The sequence below is a fragment of the Leptopilina boulardi genome, unplaced genomic scaffold (genome assembly GCF_019393585.1).
Source record: "Leptopilina boulardi isolate dan_hultmark-lab unplaced genomic scaffold, ZJU_Lbou_2.1 LbouV2_316, whole genome shotgun sequence".
Lineage (NCBI taxonomy): Eukaryota > Metazoa > Arthropoda > Insecta > Hymenoptera > Figitidae > Leptopilina > Leptopilina boulardi.
Window position 1 is genome coordinate 4,536 of NW_026137881.1, and position 24,294 is coordinate 28,829.

Here is a 24,294-nt window from a genome sequence, read left to right on the forward strand (position 1 = left end):
ACCCCATAAATGAAAAATCGCTTCTTTTAAAAAAAAAATGATCCCAGTCGATGTGGAATTGAAAACATTACAAAAATAAGTAAATAAAACAAAATTAAATAAAAAGAAGAATTTAGTGAAAAAAAAATTTTTTCAATTTTTTTAAATTTTAATGTAAACGAGACATTATAAGTACGTCGCAAATGCGCGTACACGTATATATATACATATTAGGCTCTTGTGTCCTATCCACGAGGCACGCTCGCAGTTTAGAACGAGGCGCGATTTGCGTTACCTAAGAATATGTATAGACGTGGTATATCGGCGCAGTTATACACACTTGGGTATATATATATATACGTATATACATGTGTATATACTATATGCATACATATGCACACACTTCAAGAGCAAATATCTGTTTGCGTGCATCTAAGCTCTCGTTGAAGCATCCGCGGCCTTCCGCGCCACCTGGTTGAATATAATTCTAGATTTTCTAAATATTTTTTTAACTCCCCGAGGGCTCAACAGCCGCAAATTATTGTTCAATTTTTTTTTTTTTTTTTTTTTCCCCTCAATTATTAACAGAAAATGCGTATCTCTAATAAAACCAAGTGATAAAAAAACATGTTTTTTTTCCAATTATATATAATCCAAAAAATAGAGGCAAAAAGAATTTAATTTCAATAAATAGATATATGAAAAATCAAAAATTGCACTCCCAAACTTCTACATTCTATTATTATTTTTTTTTTTTAAAAAGGAAAAAAAATGAGGATAAAATAAATTTTTAAGGGAGTCCAGAACATAAAAATCACCCTGTATTAGAGTTTTTAGGGTGTTTCAGAATTTGCAATATACACGGAAAAAAAACTTCACTTGAAACAGCGATATGTTTCACTAAAACAGGGAAAGTTTTCGCTATTCTAGAGAAAGATATATAGCTGTTTCAGGTAAAGATTTTTTTCCGTGTAAGATTTTATCAAAATATGTTATTTTTTTGTTTTTTTTTTTTATACAATATAGCGAACAAATTTTCAAAAATTCATCAGATTCGGTTAAAACTTATCAATCGAAGATTTTTGGCGTCACTGATTATGAATCTGTTCTAGTTTTTGAAAATTCAAAATGGCGGAACAAATATGGTAGACTTAATTTTTAATTTATCGAATTCGTTTCAAACTTGTTACTTAGGAATTTTCAGGGTCGCTGATTATGAATCTGAACTTAGTTTTTAAAAATTCAAAATGGCGAATTCAATATGGAGGACGAAAAAATCAATATTAAATTAGATTTTGTTATAAAACTGGTTTTTCTGGAGTTTTTGGGATCGCTGATTACAAATCTGATGTCATTTTCTTAATAAGCAATCGCAAAAATCGCTGAATAATAAGTTTTGATAATCGAAGATTTTTTATTTTATGTCCACCACATTAAATCTATTTCGAATTTTTTATAATTTGACTTCAAATTCGTAATCAGTAACCCATAAAGTTTTGAATAACAAGTTTCATATCAAATCGATAGAATTTTGATTTTTTCATCTGAATTTTTAAAAACTATAAGTTCAAATTCGTAATTAGCGTTTCTAAAAACTCCTGAGTAAGAATAGTTTTAAGTAATTAGAAGTAGAATTGGAATTTCGTTAGTCTAACCAGAATAAAATGTTAAATGTATCCTTACAATTTTTCTGATTAGAAGTATTAAAAAATTCTGGTTAAATTCCTAATCAATTTAACCAGAAATTATTGTTAAACACACCAGAATTTTCTGGTAAACCAAAAATTAACCAGATCTGTCTTGTATTATTAACTATTTATTCTTATTGAAACTAGAAATTTTTTTAGTGTGAAAATTAAACAGGGGTGCAATTATGTAATTTCATTTTGACTTCCACATCGACATTGACTTTCTTAATGATTTTCACTTTGACTTTGACTTTCACTTTTACTGAAATTCAATGAAAAATTAACTTCAGTAAAAGGGAAAGTAAAAATCAAAGTCAAAATAAGAGTGAAAGTAAAAACTCCATAGGGGATGCTATAAAATTCCCACCCTTTTGGAGTTGAAATGAAGGAAGTAATTACTTTACGAGATAATTTTATGTTTAGAGAGTTAGTTTTAAAAAATTAATTTAATTATTAACTCCCTTTTTGAGTTGAATTTAAACTCGAAAAATTTAACTCCCACAATTTTTTTTAAAGCACACTAAAAAAATTAGAGCGATAACAGCAACGGGAGTTGAGAGTTAAAAATCAACTCAAAAAGGGAGTTAATAATAATAAAACTAACTCCTTAAAACTAACTCCCTAAGCGTAAAATTAACTCCCTTCGCTTCAACTCCAAAAGGGTGTGACTTTTATAGCATCCCCTAGGGAGTTGAAATTCAACTATTATCAATACAAAAATAATAATAAATTACAAATCAATTAATCGAATAACAATAGCCGAATAAAAAAATAAAAATGGTTCCTATTTTTAATTAAGATTTCATTTTAAAAAAAAGTATATAATTAACTAAAACATACATCCTATGTAGTTTTAATAATAAAAAACAAAAGTGAAAAATAAAATTAAAAAAAAAAAAAAAACTCGCTTCTCTCATTGCTAAATTCGAATTCGTGACTCGAGGTCAGGTGGTACTCGGCCGCTCGAGAAATAATTATCTCTCGTGCTGCGTAAAACGCAGTGCGTGATGCGTCTCTCTCTCTCTCCTCTTTTCGCCCCCTTCGACTGATGATTCTTTTTTTTTCACTTCAATCCGCTATATACGAATCGCGAGAATCGAGATTCGCAAGAACACACGCACACTCTTTCTTTATTTGTATGAGTGTGCGCGTGAATTCTGTATGCCAAGTAGTTGAACGCGCGGGTGTGTGTTTCCCCGTCCTACGTAACCGTTGCGCGCGCGTGAGTGTTTTACACCTGACTACTACGTGAATCAAAATCACAACCAATAATAATTCGCAAAATTCATTGAAAAAACATTGAAATTCAATAAATTTCAATGTGATAATTCATGAAATGTTAAATTATGATTTTAGAAAAATTTATTTGTGATAGTTATGTGGGTGGAGGGAGAATTGATTTCCGTGGAGTTGAGTTTGATGATATGGTGTGCACGGTAGGTTAGTTGACTGCGGGACCGAGCGAGCGCTGAGCTGACAGTAGGCCGGCGACGTCACAGTGGGCCGGTTGAGCCTTCCTTCGTTCGATTCCGGCAGGCTCTCTCTATTCATTTTACATGTAGCAAGGTAAATATCAGTCGACAACACGCAAAGTGTCGTTCTTCTTTTCTTTTTTTTTTTTTTTTGCGTTTTGCCAACAGTGTCAGTGCGTGTCACATGTTTCTCGTGCTTCCCAACATCAGTGATTATTTATTCTCGATTTTCAAAATCGAGCTTTGTGAGTTCTCTTCGCACCAAAAAAAATTCTATATAAGTCCTACGTATACTTGAGGATAATAAGTTCCGGGTTTTTATACCCTTGCGCGTTATCATCATTCGAGCATCAAAAATATAAAAAAAGAAATTTTTTAAATTAGAAAAAAAATTTTTTTTTTTGGATTACCTGCCAGAATAAAAATATATAACTACGAACGAGTTTTAATTTTTGTGTATAAAAATTCGTTTAAAAAAAAAAAATGCACACGGGATTAAATATTTAAATTTTAACAAAAAATAGAGAAAAAAAATCTGTCAAACGAGGATGAATTTGGAATTGAGGAAAAAAGCAAACAGAACCAAAGGGGAATTAAAATTTTTTTTTCGATATTTGAGGAAAAATAAATTTTTTTAGAACGTACACACAAGTCATCTGTAACGCTTCTCAAGTTGGCTGTTAATTAACGCACACCTAATCATCTCGACACCTATATACCCATGTCGTCAAGAGCAATTGACTTCCGCATTTTTTTCTCAAAAAAAAAAAAAAAAAAAAAAAAAAAAAACTAGAAACAATTATTCTGGAAACTATTTTTTGGAAAAATTTCTTTCTTTTTTAAAAAAGAAACTTTTTTCACCGATGTCATGAATATTCAAAGGATATTTATCCAATTACCATCATAGTAAATCGAAGCTAAACATATTCTCTAATTAGAGAGAGAGGAGAGAGAAAAAAAGGCAATAGTGTGAAAAGATCAAAAGTGAAAATTAAAATCTACGAGAAAATAATTTCTAATTATAAATGTATAATCAAATAGTTAAAAGTTCGATAAAACTATTATTAATTTCGATATTAATAATATGAATGTTATTAATATTAATGCCATTAATATTAGTGTGAGAAAAAGATAATTAAGTGAATATAAAACAATTTATCGAAAAGTGAAAAATTATTAATGACAAAAGAAACGTGAGAAATTTTTAGTATCGCAATTTAAATATTTAAATAAAAATTAAAAATAACTAAAATAAAAAAAATCATTCAATAAAGATATATTTATTAGGTACAGTGATAAGTATGGTTAAAAAAATGGATATAATGATTAGTTGAAAAAAATAAATAATTAGCGAAATTTTAAATGTAAATTATAAAAAATAGTGTCAAAAAAAAGGAAACAAAAATTGAATTACTTAACTAAAAGATAAATAACTGTAAAAACTAAAACATACGGGAATTTGTAATTTAATATGTTAAAAAAACAATGTGCCAAGTATAGAAAAAAATTACATTAAATACTTATTTAAATCTTGTTAGAATTGTTAAAATAAACATTCATTTTAAAATACAGTTTTACATTATAAAATTCAAAAATATTACAATTTAAAAAAAATTTAACAAACAATAATAATTACAACTATTATAAAATAATTTAAACAAAATAAACGTAATTTCGAAAATCAAACACGTGTTCGCTCTTAAATTATTAATTACTACCTGTTATTGAAGTAATAAAAAATTAATAGAATAAAAAATTCAAAAAATCACAGATACCAAAAAAGTGAAAATAAACTTTTTAAAATTATAAAAAAGTTAACTGACATATATAAAGTTTACACATATAAACCATTTGAGAAAAGAAATTCAAATTGAAAAAAGGAAAATTATAAGAAATTTAATGAGAAATTTTCATTGAATAAATTAAAAAAAAAAAAAATAATGAAAAAATAATTAGAAAAAAAAGGAAAATTTTTGTGAAAAAAAATCAAGTCAAAATGTTTTTGAATGACTTGGGGATATATGAGGCTGTCGGGGAGAAAAGAGTGATTCTGTGCGAGGCCGACGTCGAAATAAAATATTTTTGAGAATGCGCCGTCGCCGCCAAAGCAACGGAGAGAGAAACGCGTCCGTCGTCCTACACCTTGACATGCAAAAATCTATGACGGACGTGATGTGTGAGCTTATAGCGAATGAATATATATGTATATAAATATATATATATATATATATATAAAGAAGTTTATAAAATGCAATTTTCGTGAAAATTTCTCGAAAAACAAAATTTCGCGCCCTCGTGTGTGCGACCTTGCACACGCTTCGAGTTTCTGGCACGCGCGCGAGTTATCATCGTGTATTTTGCCTCTGCGACAAACACGCGCTAATAGTGACGTACACGAATTGCCGGTGGTTTTTTTTTACTTCTCTCTTTCTCTCTCTCTCTCGCACTCTTTCTACTAAAATAAAACCTTCCAATAGTTCAACTCGAAAAAGTGACCGTTGTGCTATATGTCAATTGATACGCAAAGCAGGGATTCTCAATTCTTGTGAGAAATTTGTAAAAATATTATATTTTTTTTGTAAATTTTATTTTTTTTTATAAATTTTATAAATTTTTTGTAATTTTATTATTTTTTTAAAATTCTTACTCTCTAAATCTGAATTAGTAAAAATGTTTACTTATTTGAATTAGTGACTCACTTTTTGCTTCTAAATTAGTAAAATTTTACTAATTATTAGTAAATTTTACTAACAATTAGAAAAATTTAACTAATTCTAAAGCAAAAAGTGAGTTATTAATTTAAGTTAATAAACATTTTAACTAATTCAGATTTAGAGAGTATTATATTATATTTTATGCTTTTAATTAGAAGTCGATTTTAAAAATTAAATTATAAAAATTACTAAATATATTAATATATAATAAAAAAAAATTGTAATCTCTTTCCGATTCGTGAGAATTCGTTTTCTAATTTAAATTAGTAAAAATTTCTACTAATTTTTAGTCATTCTTCACTAAAACTTTAGTAAAAGAAATAATACTCAAATAGTATAATATTTTACTAAAAATTAGTGAAAATTTTGTACTAATTTGAATTATTAATTAAGGAAATTAATTTTACTTCTCACTAATTCAAATTTAGAGAGTATAGGTGATTTTTATGTTCCGGACTTCAAAAATTTTTCTTTTAATATTTTTTTTTTTAGTTTAAAAAACGAAAAAAAAGTGGAATTAAAAAAAATTTTAGGGGCTCCAGAACATAAAAATCACCCTGTATATTCATAAAATAATTATAATTTGCGAAATTTTTATCATTTTTTTGAAAGTTTGATTAGATTTGAACTTTGATCGCTTTTAAAATTCATTTTGTCAATCTTTTTTTTTCTTCTTTTTTTTGAAACAGATAAAATTTGATAATTTACGATGTAGATATTTAGTAATTACTATCTAAATTAATGATAATAATAATTTTTTGCAAAAATTTACCAAAAGAAATTTTTTTTTTTGAATTTTAATTTGTGAGATTTTCAATATATTGATAATCACTGCTTTTTGTCACAATAATGAAGAATAGAAAATTTTTTTCAAAGAAATAATAGAACTCGTGTAATTAGAGATTGTATAAATGAAAATTATTTGGAGGTTTTTTTTTTAATTCAATTCCGTATATATGGAAACATAGTTGTTTTTTTTTTTGGAAACAAGGGATCCTGCAGCGTGCGTGACACCCAAGTACTAATTCCCCAACGCTTAAATTGTATTAATCAAAACAAACAGCCAGACTAGGCAGCATGCCACTTTCAGCATCCCAAACGTGAAAAGCAATCCAGTATGTATAACGTTTCTCATTTTACATAAAAAAAAGCTATTATATTTCTATTTTCTCTGTAAAAAAAATTTTTAAATTATCAAAAATTTTCTCTAAATATAATTTATGAAAAAAAAATTTAAATAAAAAAAAAGTTTATGTAAAAAATTAAAATAAATTTTAATTTATATTTAAAATAATATATTTTTTTAGAACATTGATTACAGTAATTACAGACATTTTAATATATTAAATGTTATTTTTATAAAAGAATAATTAAAATTTCATTTAAAAGAAATAACAGTAATTGTTATATTTCAGATAATTTATACTAAATATGATGCATTAGTTGTTACTACTAACAATGTTCTTAAAAAATGTAGAGGTAAATTATAACTTAAAAATGTCAGTAACGCTATTATAGTTTCATATTAGAATTTCATTGCGTTCCATGAAATTTTAGTAACTTTTTTTTTAGTTATATCACATGTTTAAAGTTTATTCCATCTATGAAACGAACTTAGTTCGTTATATATATTCGTAATTATTTGTATTTAAAAATAGTACCTATATAGAATACCACTGTATAGGTACTTATTTAAAAAAATTTCTTAAAAAATTAAATTTAATTTAAATTTCTTTAAAAATATTTCTTAAAATAGAAAAATTTACTAAACTATAAAAGTTTCTCTTAACGAAATCAATAAATGAAAGTAGTTTAAAAATTACAAAACAAAAACAATCTGACGAAATAAATTAATTTTTTCAATTTTTCTTAGTATGTTTTGTCAGTTTAATTATAGAAATAAATTTTTTTTTTTAATAATCATCTTTTTTTTTGTAAAAGCGATAATAGAATACTGTACGTCTAATACAAAAGAAAATTAATTTTCACACCTCAAATTAAATATTATTTTTAGGCATTTACAAAATTACAAATTTTTTTTTTTTTTTTTGATCTTGAAAAAAACAAAAGATTATTCTCTTTGGATTAATAAAAAAAAAAAAAGAAAAAAAAAACTGATTTCACAATGAGCGGATGAAACTAAAGAAGTTTACGACATGATTTTACGCACGCATGTTACGGTAGTACGTGCTGGATAGAAACGGCAGATAAGTTGATACGAAAGCATTGTAAGTTGACTGGAGAACTGCGGTTCCACTCAGAATTCAAGCCAGTTCAAGATCCGATTGCAACTTCTCAACTTTAAACTTAAGTAGGACATTAAAATCTCATCTTCTACTCAAGACACTCTAAATTTACTTCCACTTTTATATAAAAAATTTATCCTTTACTTATTATCTCATTAATTTTGATTTTATCCAATAAAAAAATAATAAAATTAATTCACGAATTTTATAGAATTGATGCAAATCGCTGCCAAACACAGTATCGTCAATATTGGTTTATTGAATACTAATTTCTGTTTTTATATTCAGTTAGAAAATTATTAAACGAAATTAAATTTTCCAAAGTTAATTAAAGTGATTAAAAGTCGGTCAAACCATTTACGATTAACTTTTATATACCACGAGGTTGGACAATGAAACTTTTTCAAAGTAATGTATCAGATATTTTTTGTTTCTCTAACATAAATGGATTATTTAAATTTTAAATATTACTATTTATAATAATTAAAAAAATTTTTATTTTTTAAATTTCAAGAATTATTATTACAAATCGTGCACATTAGTTCGATTAAAAAAAGAGAAAATCGTATATATAAGTTATTAATTAAAGATCAAGATCAAAGAACCGGTTATAATTTTTTTTTTTAAACTAGAAATCATTGGCCCATATAAGTTCAAAATTATAAAATTTTGAATCTCATTTTTCTGTGAAATATTTTCATTATTTACAAAATTAAATACTTACAGAAAACTATAAAATTTAAAACATTTTTTTATTTCGGACCCAACGATTTATTTTTAAAAAATTGTAACCGGTTTTTTAATCTGAACCATCAGTTTGCTATTTTCATAGGTTAAAATTTTATACCCTCCTATAGCTGTAAAATTGCAAACGCTTTTTTTGTATATTTTTCACTCTATATAAAGGAAGTGACACGATGCCATTAAACAATCTCGTTTGTCGGATCAGTTTTCTAAGTGTTACTTTAGAGTGCGTAATACGACAATAAAAACGGTGATTGTTGCCGTTTTTATTTCTTCAGAAATCAATTAAATCTTCTTTCACTACTATTCTATTTTTTAAAATTCTATGTTTTTCATTCACATTATGTATAAAGTCGATAGTTAAATATCTATAATTTAAAAAAAAAGTTAGACTTTCGCAAAATTTAAATATTTCCATATATATTTTTACTTTTTTTTTGTACCAAAGAAAAAAAAGAATACAGCCGTAAAAATAATCAAGCTTCCCAAAATTTGGAAAATTGGTCGGATTTTATATTTTCGAATATTTATGTAAAAGGATTAACAATTTAAAAATGTTTCAGTAAACAATTTAATTTTTAACATTTTTTGAATAATAAATAAAAATTTGTATTTGAATAAAAATGAAATTTTAAAATTTGAAAGTATTAAAAATAAAATTGCCAAAACTTTTACAGAAACGAATTTTTATTAAAAATTTCTTTTTTTTTATTAAAAATAAGTTGGACTAACTTTTATTCGTTAATTTTTTTTATTAAATTAATAAATCTATAATTAATGTTTTATTTTTCTTATTATTCATTAATTTATTAATAAAAAAAAATATTGAATAAAAAAAGTAGTAGTCGCAGCAGTAATAGAAAGTAGTTTTATTATATTATCCTATAAATTAATTTTACTGGTTGTAAAATAATTTTTTATCAGACATAAAAGAAAGCACGCGCCTTTAAAAAAAAGTGTTTTCTAACGAGTTAGTTGTTTTAAATTATAATTATTTCCAAATCTATTTTCTTAAAAACAGAACACATTTTATAAACGCTTTAAGGACACTAGTCCAGTTGGATTTAACTAATTAACATAAAAAATGAATATTTAAATAATAATTTCATATTCTATGCCTCAGTAAAAGAAGAAGTTAATAAATATTCCAATAACTGTCAACAATGAATTAAATAGAATAAAAATAAAAACTCTTAAGAGAAAATCAATAAGTATTAGATAAAATCTAATCACCGAATTGATAAAATTTCTATCAATTGATCGAATTCAGTATTTTAAAAATATATCTCAAGTATATATGACAAATATTTTATTAAATGTCTAATGTAAAAAAAAATGCAAATTATAGATAATATCTTAAGAGTATCTCTTTGGAAGGGGGAGGTGTAAAAAATGGTATTCTATCTTTACTGTAAAAATAATAATCATAAAATAATAATAGAGATGAAAAAGTAAAACATTCGGACAAATAATTTTAATTTATCCGAATATTTTTGTTTATTTTCGCCTCTCTCTAATAATATTTTTCAGTTGTTAAAATATTAAATAAAATAAAAAAAATATTTAATTAAATAAAATAAATAATTTTTTAATTAAATAATTAATTAAATTACTTAAAAATTGAATATTATTTGAAAAACAAAAATGGAAAAATTTTTCAAAGCTGTTTCTAAAATGTGCATTGTTAAAATAAGAAAAATAACTAACTTTGCGAAGGTCGAGTAATTTTTACCGGCAAATTTACGCACACAGTGCACCGTGTAATTTTCAGCCTCACGCGAAAACGCGCATCAATGCACGTGCGGCTTTCCGCTTTGTGTATTTCACTATATGTATATATATATTTCGAATCAAATATCAAAACAGATTTGGAGCCACTAGAATTTTTCTCTTCAGTTGGCAATCATTCGTCCAACCATGTAAAAAAAATTTTACGCGAAACCTGTAATTGACATTGAATTCTTCGGAAATTTTACTTTTTTTTATTTCTTTTAGTATATATATATATATATATATATATATAGAGAGAGAGAGAGAAAATTTTCTTTAAAGTTATAAGGGCACTCAGAAAAGTTCCAATCTCTCTTAAAAGATCATTTAACTTTTAATCACCGGATACTATTTTAAACTCAAATGATGTATAAAAATCAAATGTCTGACAAATTAAAATATTTATTTTACAAAAAAAAAAATTTATTTGATTTTAACAATCGGTTACTTGGCTATTATCAAATAAATGTTTATTTGAATCAAATAAACTGTATTTAAAATAAATATCTTTTAATTGACTAAAATAATTATTATTTCATACAAATAAATATTTATTTGGTAATAGCCAAGTAACCGATTATTTCAATCAAATAAATTTTTTATCAGTATACTGAATTCTTTTTCTTAATCGGAATTTTTTTTATTACTATAATAATTCAAGTTTGCTAAAATTTAACATATAATTTATATTTTCTTAATATAAATAAATAAGACTGTTTTTTATTTTTGTCATTTTCATATCAATTTATATTAATTTAAATTTTAGTATGTTTACGGAAAATAACTTCTTTAGTTTTTCTATTTTATCATTTAGAAATATAAAAATTATGTTATTAACATATAAATATAAATGAATAAATTAAAGAAGTTCATGAAAACTACAATATGATTTGATAATAATTTTAAAAAAACACACACACACAATTACGTATGTCCGACAGGTTTTTAATAACTTTGGGTAATTTTTTCGTATTTTTTCTATCGACACCCGCACAGAAAATTTAAGTCTACAAAAATATAATAAATTCAATTACGAAATTTAACCAAAAAGAAAAGTTGAAATCAAATGTTTATAATTTTGAAATAAATGTAAAATAATAAAAAATGTAGTCAAATTGAAAATGATAATGTTTAATTATATATATAATATATAAATTATAAGGGATTACCAGAAATTCGGGGGAAAAAAAGAGAAAGATAAAAAGTTCCTTTTCTTTGAAAAAAATGAAAGATAAGCAGACAATAATGAGTTGAAATTGCACGAAGTTTAAATATCTGAATCTGAATCTACGTTCCAAATACACGACTGTGGTGTGAGAAGGTAGCCAATTAGAATCATGTATGCAGGATTTAGTTCGACTTAACTTAAGGGATAATAGCTGACTTTCTTAATTAGAAATGCGAGATGTGAAAGTCGATACAGATAATTTAAAGACGAATGGCCATTTTTTGAAAAATCAAAAAATTTTTATATATAAAAATTAAAAAAATATTATCTTAAATAATTCACATTATTCATTGAAAATTTTAGAAACATGAGAAACTCTTTTTGAACACTAATTTTTAAAAGTTATACACAATAGGTACATCATTAAAATTACCAGGAATTTAATTAAATTAATTATAATTTTTTATCAATTATAATTTTATGAATTTTAATTGTAGTTAATTAACTTTATTTTTAAGTTTAATTCTAAATCTTATCTATTTTTCCTTGAAAGATTCTATTTAAAAAGCAGAAAAATTCTTTTGAAAAATTTTTTTTTTTGAAAAAAGTAGAAAAAAAACCGATTAAATCGATTGATAGCTAAAAACTCGTAAATTTCGATTGCCGACGGAGGCAACAAAGACAATAATACCTTAGGTATTTTTTTTTTAATAATAAGAGAATAATCGCGTCAAATAAAGTGATTAATGAAAGAAATATTATTTTTTGTGCGTAAAATTTAACTTAATTCATTGATTAAAATAAACTGCGTCTAAGAAAGTTTTTTTTTGAGTAAGTCGGTTTATTATTGTAAATATAAAAAAAAACATTAAATAAAATTTGCTTTTTAAATTAATTTACCATTTTTTTTTAAAATATTTATTTCTGGGTTTAATTATAAGGCTTTTTAACTGAAGGCACATTCAATGGTTTAATCAACCTAAGGAGATGCAATACAAGAAGTCATTTATCACTCAAGGAAAAAGCTTATTTGATTTAACTAAACAGTCTAATTAATCTACTTTAATACAATAAAAAAAAAAAAAAAATTTACTTGATTCGGAAAGAATGATTCCTTTCTACATATATAATTCTCAATCGAGTAATGAATTTAGCAATATTTAAAAAAAAGATAATTTAAATATAAAATTTAGTTCCTTAATGCAAATTAAAGAACCAACATTGATAAAATTAGATATCAAAGAATTTTTAAATAAAAATATATATTTAAGTGAAACAAATACTGACATTAGATAAAACCTTTTTTTAATTAAAGAAATTTTTTTCTTATAAGGAAGCTTTTTGTTTAGGACAAAAGAAATTTAGTTTAATACAAAAACGTATTTGGTTCATTTAAATAGTATACAATTATTGAATAATTTAGTTAAATTAAATTAAACAAATATTTAGTTAACTGTATACTAATCTATTTGGTTGATTTAAAAAATATTTGTTTCAATTAAATTAACCTATTTGATAATTCTATAATTAATATATCAAACTAGAAATTGTAATTGTTTTTCTGAATGGTTCGCGGTTCTTCTAACACGGCCCTGTCTACTATATACAATTCATTGTCAGACATTTGACGTTTCGCGAAGGTCGGGAAACACATGCACGCACACACACAGACGTTTCCTCTTTCTCTCTCTGGCGCCCTTCCTTTCCTCTTTGTCTCACTTCCTCATTCTATTTCCCCCTCGAGCAGTCTCTATACGCATAAGCACAAATCGTTCAATGTTCAAATGACATTATCTCAGATGTAAATTCAAATACCACTTCATAAAAAATAGATCCTCACACGGAGAGAAATCTGCTGCGATTTTTGCTTGGATGAGTAAATTACTTTAATTACATGGCACGACACTTGCATTTTTAGCATAAATTCAAGTATTTATTGTAAAAATAGTTTCTAAGCAAAAAACACAAGTCACGGGTGTTAATTTTGTATGAATTTCACATAAAAACTGCAAAGGGGACATGCCATAAAAGTATTAGATCCTCTCTTATAAAATTTGCAAGAATGCCATCTGATTTTCAGGTGGAATTTATACAACACAATCTTACCTCCGTATACACACAGCATTTCACACACACACAATCATTGTATGCTGGTGATTCCGAGGAACGGAACGCACAATGCGCACGCTCGTGTTTTACTATGCGTTTTTAACCGCGAAATTTAAAATAATTTTATTTAAAATTTTTTTAAAAATATTTGTTGCCAATAAGTGGTTGTTTATTAAAAAGTAAAATAGAAAAATAATAAATAAAATCGAATTATTTATAATGCATACATTATAAATAATTCGACTTTATTCTCGATTTATTTATTAAATAAAATAAAATTTAATTTATCCATAGATAATTTTCTGAATATATATAATATTTTATTAATATTTAATTAATTTCATATATTAATTAATTAAATTAAAATTATTAATTAATGTAATAAATATGTAAATATATAATATTAATACTATATTGGTGATTATATTTTAATATTTAATATAAAAATAATACTTATACCCATAATATAATAACAAATATATAAATACAATGAATAAATATAATTATAAATTTATACAAATGTAATTAATATTAAATTTTTTAATTGTTTTTTATTTTTAATAGATTCTGTTTTTAAAAGAACAAATAACATTTTAGCTAATAAATATTTAAAAATTTCAGTATTTAAAATATTCTATTTCACTGTTTAATAAACAATCACTTATTGACAACAAATATTTTAAAAAAATTTTTAAATAAAATTATTTTAAATTTCGCGGTTAAAAACGCATAGTAAAACACGAGCGTGCGCATTGTGCGTTCCGTTCCTCGGAATCACCAGCATACAATGATTGTGTGTGTGAAATGCTGTGTGTATACGGAGGTAAGATTGTGTTGTATAAATTCCACCTGAAAATCAGATGGCATTCTTGCAAATTTTATAAGAGAGGATCTAATACTTTTATGGCATGTCCCCTTTGCAGTTTTTATGTGAAATTCATACAAAATTAACACCCGTGACTTGTGTTTTTTGTTTGATACACTCCATTACATTAAATACATGAATTCATATTTAAATTATTCCAGTCTTAAGCTAAAATTGTATCGAAAAATGACTTATGAAATTAATAAAGACTACACAAGCAAAAATCGCAGCAGATTTCTCTCCGTGCAGAAGTATGTATTTTTTTTTTTTTAGTTTTTTTCGAAATTTATTTTTTGATTGTCCTGGAAAATTTCTAATTATCCCAAAATACTTATAATATCTAATAAAACTCTTTGAAATGAAAATTCTAATTACTGATTTTTATGGTGTAATCATGCGCCCGAGGATCAATTTAAAAAAAAGGTTTTATACGCAAAAAACTATTCTGGTTAGATTAATCAAATTCTCGAATCATTTTAACCAAAATTTTTTTTTAATATTGCTGAAAAGACCCGAGCAAATGTAGATAAAAAAAATTTAATTTGACAAATATTATTTGATTTCTCAAAATAATATAAATAATTATTATTCTTTCAATTATTATAGGCGATGCTCTCGTATACTAAAAGATATATAAATTTATGGCTTCTTTGTACTTCTTTAATTTATGACCTCTTCATTTTCTTTGCTTTAATAATATCGGGATTTACTACTTTCCTAAAGTATATTTTCATTTAGTTAGACGTAATTTTTATTCAGTGACTTTTATTTTTATTTTTGTTTTTCTTCTAAAAGTACACTTTCCAAGCATATATATATATATATATAAATGACGAAGAAAAATAATAAGAAAAAAAATGCAATGTTTCGTTTCAGAAAAGCTCTCAAACATGCTGTACCAGCCACAAAAGGAGAGCTATAACTTTCGTCTTTGAAACCTATCTCTTTTAGGTTTTTGTTATTTATGAAGCTGTAGGTGTAACGAAACATGCATGTCGATGCAAGACATTCTTTGTGTGTGCGCGCGGAAATGTTTTTCAAGCCGATTAATCATTTCACTAAACAACGAATTTGATCTGACATTCTAGTAGAGATAATGAATGAAAATAAAAAAGAGAAATTTATAAATGTATAATTCACTTCAAAAAAAAAAAAAAAAAAAAAAAAAAAAAAAAAAAAAAAAAATCTTATTAAATACATTAATTAATATATAATAATAGTAAATTACTAAGAATTTTTTGTTAAAATAAACAGAATTTATTTAAAATAAATCTAGTCGATTTAACCCATGTAGAAAAGTGTAAAACTTTTGTATACGTAAAAATAGTTTTAATAAGTAAAAGAAATTATTTATGTTTAGTATTATTATTGCTAATTATCAATTTCATTCAAACAGTTCTAGTATTATTAACTAATTTTTGAATTGAAATAACCAGAAATTTTTTAATTGGATTCATCTATAGTAACAACTTTTTTTTAATGAAAAAAATAAAATACAAATTCGCTAATTATAATTGCATAAAAGAAATTTTTTTAAAAAATTTGTTCTCACGAAACAATTTTTAAAAACTGAAATAATTTTTCATTTTTATTTTCGCTTATTACACAAAAATTGTTATATTCTGTAATTTATTGTCACTCGTTTTTTTTTTGGAAAAAATGTGAATTATTATTATTTATTTAAAAAAAAAAACAAGTACAATTTAAGTTTTATTATTCTTTTATGTCTAACAAGAAGACAAAAGAAATATATACCCGCGAGTAATATAGAAATGACTGAGATATTTTTATAAGAATACAATCATCTATATACATATACGGAATTTGATTATTAACTGGAAAAGCTCTTAAGGTTCACGAGGGTCTTCGACATTGTAATAATATAAAAATGTAATCGCAAATGTTTCAATATTTTCAAAGACAATACAATGTATAGATAAGCATATATATTAATAATTCCTGCATCATATCCGATGATTACAGTCGTTCAGAATTTCTTAGACATTATATTCTAAATTTGAAAAAAAAGAAAAATTTGATCAATAAACTACAAATTTAAGAAATTTTATTCTATACGAAAATTTCTTTTTCGAAAAAATTAATTTTTGCAACTAAATTGATATAAATTCAAAAATCATTTTTTTTTTCAATAAAAGAATATTTGCTTTTCAATTTTAATTTGTCCAATTTTTCCTATTAAATCCCTAAATTTTTTTGGAAAATTTCAATTTTCTACGGAATTTTAAAAAACTTAATACAACTAGTCTATAAAAAATTATTTTTTTATAAAAAAAATTATCATTTTATACAATTTTTTTTTATGAAAAAAAAATTTTTAAAAATGTATACAATTTTGTCATAGAGTTACTATTATGTAATTCTCGTGTTGTCCTTTATTTCAGTTTTAAAATTATTTTTCAAAACGAGAAGTACATTTTTATTCTCAGCTCTTGTGTTTTACATTTTTGACCCTATGTTACATTGTACTTTTTTTTCCTTTCTTTGCATGTTGCCTTAATTAAACTTCCTCTTTCATCCTACTCACGGATTTACTTCAAAAGAAAAGCTCAAGATTGTTAAGAAAACCAAATTTGGAGCAGAAATTGCAACTATAACACTGTAGTTGCTTTTGTGGAAAAAAATTTTTTTAGCATAATTTAAAAAAATATATTCTCTTTATACCTAATATTTATTTTAACTATTTTTTTTATTTATAAATATCATTCAATATTTTTTTCTAAATTGCAAATAATAATTATATCCATTTCAAATAAACTTTTTTTTAAAAATTAAAATCCATTAATAAAATTTTCCAAATTTTTTTTTAAAAATATTTATCTAATTTTGTTGATAAATTTTATGGTTTTTTGTAAAATTTTCAAAAATTATATTTGAAATGTTCAGCAAGAAAAAGAAAAAAAAAAAAGTTTTATTCGAGTCACCATTTAGCTGCGCGAGAATCTTCTATTGATGCACTTTTTTTTCTTTCTTTCTTATTTCTTGCGTCTGACTATGAGAAACTTACACTACTTCTAAACTCTTGCTTATTCTGCTGTAGCGATCGAACCTGGGAGAGCTCTTGAGCTTCCGTTTCAGTTCATGCGTTTCCACGAATGCTTTTTTTGCACTTATATTTTTTCTTTTGTATTATACGACCTGAGACACAATCAGCAGAACAAAAGCGATTAAAGTATCTTCTGCACGACAATCAATTTGAATGTTACCTCAACAAAAAAAATAAAACACGAACAAAGTTATACTAATTATAACCCGCCATTCATTCGCAAAAATAAACTTACACAATTTATGCTGAAATAACGTTGTTCCTTTCATTAAAAAACATTTCCCATTTATTTTCATTTATTTTTTTTTTTTTTTACATAAGTGAGTTTTGATCTTTTTCACATTTTATAACAAAATTATAAATTCATTTTCTTTTTAAATTTACAATTCAAAAAAAAATTAATTTTTAAAAATTCAAAATTGAGAGAAATTTATAGAGAAAAAAAAACATTTTTCATAAAATTGAAAAGCATTTTTTTAAAATCATGAATATTTGATAGCTATTTTTTTCTATTTGATTTAAAAATGTAATATTAAACAAAAACATGTTCGTGAACATGATTAAACAAATGAATAAATTTTCAGTGAGAAATGGATATAAAAATGAAGAATTCTGTATTTTTTCAATGTTTATTGTTTTATTTGGCATAAATGCAAATTTCCGTTTGAAATTCATCAAATAAAAATAATGCTCGAGTGAAATGTCACTCTTCTATATAGTTTTTTGCGTTACTGAATATTCTTCTAAAAATACTCTCCTTCTCTCTAGCTCTCAATTTTGAATAAGACAAAATTGTTCGAACTTGAAGTTTCTCTAATATAAATTTAAACAACAATAATTGTAAATAGAAAACGTTTCTTAATGTTCCTTTTTAATTGTACAAAAATATTTGTGAAAAATATTCTTTTAATTGAAATGTTAAACGTAATTTAAAAAAAAATTAAATTGATAACAGTAGAAATATATTTTGAAACTCTGACAACAATATATGTTGCTGAATTTGGATAATAAAAAGAAATAATAATAATAATAAATTATAAAACAAATGGAAAATATTAAATTTATTTTATTTTCAATTTTATCTAATAATGAACCAAAAAATGAAATATTAATTTACAGTTACATTTAATATTATATAAATATCGTTCGACCTACTCTGATTTTATAATAATTTATTCATAAATCCTTATTTTTATTTTGAGATAATTTTATATAATAAGAGATAAAATCACAGAAAATAATGATATATTAAAACAGAACACAACGTTTTTATTTTAATTAAATTTGATAGGTATTAAAATAATAATGTTGTATATCTTAATTTAATATAACACAATTTTCTGCTATATAAAAATTTTTGAAAACTAAAATTGTATTATTATTTGAAAGTGAAAAAACTGATTTTTAAAAAAGTATTTCTTTTTTCCGCAAAAATATAATTAGTGAATTCAAATTTTGTTTTTATTTTCAAAAAAGAAAAAGTTAACTTTTATATTGAATACAATTAAAAAAATTTATAGTTTCTTTAGATGAGAAAAATGAAAAAATAAAACTAAACACCTTGCAGAAAGTTAACAGTAATCGTCACAAAATTTGAAAATTTAAAGCAATGTATTGAAATAATTATTATAATTTATATTTTAGATAAAAATAATTATTTAAAATTGAAAAAACATAATCTTTATATGTTTTTGAAAACATTTTTTGTAATTTTCAATCGAACTGACGGAAACTAAGGCAGTTACCTTGGGCATTTACCTTACTTCGAATTGCAAAATTATTTTTAGAAAAAACTGCATCTTTTTAGGTGGGTTATGAAAAACAATTTAATAATTAGTAACTCTAATTTATTTAAATAATAATATCAAAATTTAATTTTAAAGTTGAAATTCAATTTCCAGTAATATAAAAAAATCTAAATAATTATTTTTTTAATTTTTTACCACAATTAATTTATTTATTATTTATTGATTTATTAAAACTATTTTTACGTTTAAAAAAAACAGGACAATTTTCAATCAGATTTTCTGATACTTTTACTAGAAAAAGCAATAAGGGTTCTGGTTATACTTTATGCAGAATTCTTTTTTACTGTAGGTAAAATTTAAATTATAACTATATAGTAAAAAAAATTAATTTCCACTGGGAATTTTTCATTCACAAACTACAGTACCGTCACAAAATTGTCGGGACGCTTGACATGCGTAGAGTGGAAATTTCATGTAGACTTTAAAGCAAGATATTTTAAGTTAGAAAAAAAATTAGACACTTGAAACCTAGACGGTTGGAAAGCTAATAAAATTCTGCGTCTGAATGTATATCAAGAATTTTTTTTTATTCAAGAAAAAATAAACAATTTTCCTAATTTTGTACTAATGTTTTTGATTCCCAACATAATCTAGAATAATGTTTAGAAAAATTTTAAACTTTTACAACATAATCTTTAAAATATTAGCTTTAATCTGCTTTTTTGAAACTCAAAAAATATTTTGTGGTTCTTAAAATGTTAAAAAATGTCCGAACATGTTTCTCTATAACTCAGCCGTCGATCATCACTTTTCGCCGCCTCGCTGCTGGGTTGTAGAAAAGCATGCTCGAATTAAAGCTAATATCGTAAAAATTATGTTGTAAAATTTTTAAAATTTTCTCCATACATTATTCTAGATTATGCTGGGAGTCAAAAACATTTGTACGAAAATAGGAAAATTGTACACTTTTTTCTTGAGTCCTTTCCGGTGTTATAATCGCTCGAAAAAATAAAAATTCTTAATATAAATTCAGACGCAGAATTTTATCAGTTTTCCAACCATCTAAGTTTTAAGTTAAAATAATTTTAAGTTAAAATATCTTGCTTGAAAGTCAGCATCAAACCACTCTACGCACTTCAAGCGTACCGACAATTTCTAACGGTACTGTACATCCTTCTTTTTCTTATTTATAGATAAATTTCAATTTTGCAAAAAAAAATCACTTAAATACGCGTGACGAAAGGAAATTCCATATATGTTTGACAAAATTCTGATAGCTTTCTATTAAAAATTGAATAGAAACAATGGACTAATAACCGCGATGAATACAGTTCATAGTGTAAAATCCCCCGGGCACAAGATTTTAGTGAAGAACCGATGAATTGTTATTTGCAAACATACTTCAAGCTTTATCAAAACTCCAATATCCAAAGGGCAGCCGCATATAAAAGGGAATCGACAGTAGATTTGGTATAGTTTAGAAATAGATTGGTTTTTGATCGCTTCGAACGACCAATACATACATATATATATATAGCATAATCCGAGATACAGTCTCTCTCTCTCCCTCTAACAGTTCATGCTCGTTTATTCATCCGTGGCTGAAGATCGATGAACGTGGCGCGCGAAAAGAACGAGCCGACCGACCGACCGTGGCAGCGAAAATTATTTTTCTCGTTTTGTTTCCGCTGCTAGGTGGTAGTCTCTTGTTCGGCGCGCAAAACCGATAAGCGCCGTCGACCGACGAAGCGTGCGTGGTTTTAGATAGGGGATAGCAAAAAAAAAAAGAAAAAAAAAACTTCACTAGAAAGAGAGAAAGGTAAATGAAGCGCACAAGAGTTTTGGGGTTGAGGAAAGAGTTTGGAAGATGAGGGTAAAGAGAAGTTTTGAAGAGAAGGTTAAAAGGTAAGAGATAGCAGAAAGAGACAAAAAAGAATGAGTAACAGAGATTTCGCGCGATTTGCTTGTGTCCGTCAACTTTTGCTGATTCATGGCGAACCATATCGTTATTCTATATCGTTTGGATCCTTTTTTTACTTATGGATTTTCAACTTTATATTCGACTTTTAAAAGTTGTAAGTCCAGAAAATTTTTCTTTTCAGTGAAAATTGATGATACGGCATTTTACTTCATCAAGAGATTTTGAATTTATTTTTTTAGCATTAAACGAGTCGTCTTATTTTGATTTAAATCTCAAAAAGTTCGATTTTCATAAAGTCGAATAAATATTTTATCTAATTTTCAAAAGCACGAATTAATTTAATAGATTAAAAAAAAATTATCAGTAGTAACTGACAAAATTTCTGTTTTATATTGTTAATAAATTTAACGAGCTGTCTAATTGAAGAAATCAAAATTTCATATATAATAAAAACTCTTCTCTTATATAGCCATGAATGTTACAAGGGGCAAGGTTAAAAAAAAAGAGAGCAGAATTAAAATGAGAGCAAGGGTGAGAAAAAATGAGCAAAAGGGCGAATAAAAGGAAGAAGGGAGAGGAGGTGGGATGATAATGGCAGGAGGAGAGAGTGTGAGAGAGAGGAGAAAGAGTGAAAAGAGAATTGAAGCGCGCACGACCTACACCAACCTTCCTTTTTGCCTTTTACGAGGTCCTCGCAGTACGTAAATGCGCGAAAGCAACATTTTACAAAGCTATAACTTTAACGATACGTGAATGCAGGTAGTATTATATCTACCAACATAGTATGTTGACGCACTAACCACTGCCACATCCAACTGGGTAGGTACTTCATTCGAATTGTTTCTAAATGGCCTCGCACTTCGTTGGCAATATTATATCGTCTAACTTCTCTCGCCGACTGTTCACCAATTACAATATCACGTGTCTTCTCTTTTACACGCATGAAAAGATTTTTTTTTTTTTTCATTTAAAATACAAACATTAAATTTCAATTAAATTCTAATTAGCAAAATTATTTTTATTTAAATAACTGACTCAATTGAAAAATTGTATTATATAAAACAAAATAGTACATATTAAAATTACTTTTAATCTAAAGTTTGACAATAAATGGAATCTCCTTTTTAGTTTTTGGATATTTTTTTTCTCGTTTTTTTGAAATTTGGTATATGTGGGTTTTATTGTTAATACTCGCGAATTCGTCTGAGGTAATTTTTTTAACTAAAGCTGGGAATGTAAAAAAAATTGTTTGGCCCTCATTTGAACCTTGTGACAATCTTTCTTCATGCTCAGCCTCTTTGTCTTCTCAACACTTTATCCCGTCGTGTCTAATTATAATGATTAATGACCATTTCTGCAAGTTTGTAAATTTTCAACACTTTTTTAAAATAAAATATACGAATTTTACCTTTTCTTTTTTTGCAGAATAATTTAATAAAATCTACAAATTTACTCAAATTATTAAAAAGTCGAACTATTTATTCTGTATATATATAATAATTTAAATTTCATATTTATTGAATAATTTCCACTTTATTTCGACAAGAATTCCCAGTTAATTTAAAACAAATTTTTCATTGATTTAATAATTTACTTAATTTAATCCCTTATCGTTAAACTTCTATGTATTTAATTTAATACACAGTTGGCCTAATCGTTATTTAACATAATTTTTATATGTCCCAATTATTATGTAACCTTATCTACATTTAACCTAATTCTTATTTTGCCTAATCTTTGCCTAATTTTGACAAATAAGGATTTATCAAAATCCTTATTTGGGCTTATTCTTCTAAGGCATAATATTTAACCTCTTTTTCATTTCACCAAATAATTATAAAAATAATTTACCGAAAAATTTAATTGGGTTAATTCTAATGTGGCCTAATCTTTCTTTAACCTAATTCTAAATTGGGCAAATTTTAATTTGGCTTAAGTTTCAATTAATCTCCCTACGAATAATACTTATTTGACCAAAGATTTTTTGAAATTAAAAAAATTTTAATTGTCGGAAATATATTGATTCTTGTGCAACCATGCTTTTTGTAATGGTGGGTATTACTCAAAAAATATTTGACCGATTGACATGAAAATTGAAACATAACCTCTTAAATATATTCTCCAGAGTGATGTAGCCGTTTTTATTTCAAAAATTATTTATGCAATTGGGAGCACTTTGAAAAAGAAAATTTGTTTTCGAATAATTAAAAAAGTTCCTAAATTATTTTTTAAATTAACCGATTAAAAATGTCATACGTCACTCTGGAGAATATATTAAAGAAGTTATGTTTCTATTTTTAAATCAATCGGTCAAATATTTTTTTTGAATTATCATTCCCACCGTTGCAAAAAGCATGGTCGCACAAGAATTAACATATCTACGTTATTTTTTAATTTTTTTAATATACTTTGATTTTTTGAAAACTTAAACACATGTACTTTATGTTATCAGTGCAAAAAAAAAAGTTTCTTTAAAAGTATCGTAAAAAAAATTCCTTTAAAACCGTAAAAAAATTGCGCTCAAGGTTAAACGCATGGAAAAATTCTACTAAACTTTATGTAGATTTTTCGAAACCCATTTAGATGATATTTAATTTTCCAATACCAATCTTCAATCCTTCTACATAGGATTTTCTTATTCTAATACGTGGTCAATTATATTACACTTTCTTTATACTCACATTTGAAGTTCATTGAAATCCTGTAAAAAAAAATTCATATTATCATTAGTTCATGTATTAAAAATTTATATTATAAATATTGTATATTAATTAAATATTCACACAAGAAATGTATATCTTTGAGC

At 24.9% G+C, this 24,294-nt stretch overlaps 1 protein-coding gene across 7 annotated transcripts in view; it reads left to right on the forward strand.

The window, feature by feature from the left end:
• Nucleotides 1-3,084: 3,084 nt before the first annotated feature.
• The window catches only part of LOC127283981 (zinc finger protein 629-like), a 103,951-nt gene continuing 82,741 nt past the window's right edge, over nt 3,085-24,294 (forward strand). For 2 of the 7 annotated variants that reach the window (XM_051309205.1, XM_051309209.1), the window contains exons 1-2: nt 3,085-5,544; nt 6,845-6,968. The gene's annotated coding sequence lies outside the window, so the exon portion shown is untranslated. The remainder of the gene's footprint in view (nt 5,545-6,844; nt 6,969-24,294) is intronic. The other 5 variants (XM_051309208.1, XM_051309207.1, XM_051309206.1 and 2 more) reach the window with 5 other exon arrangements.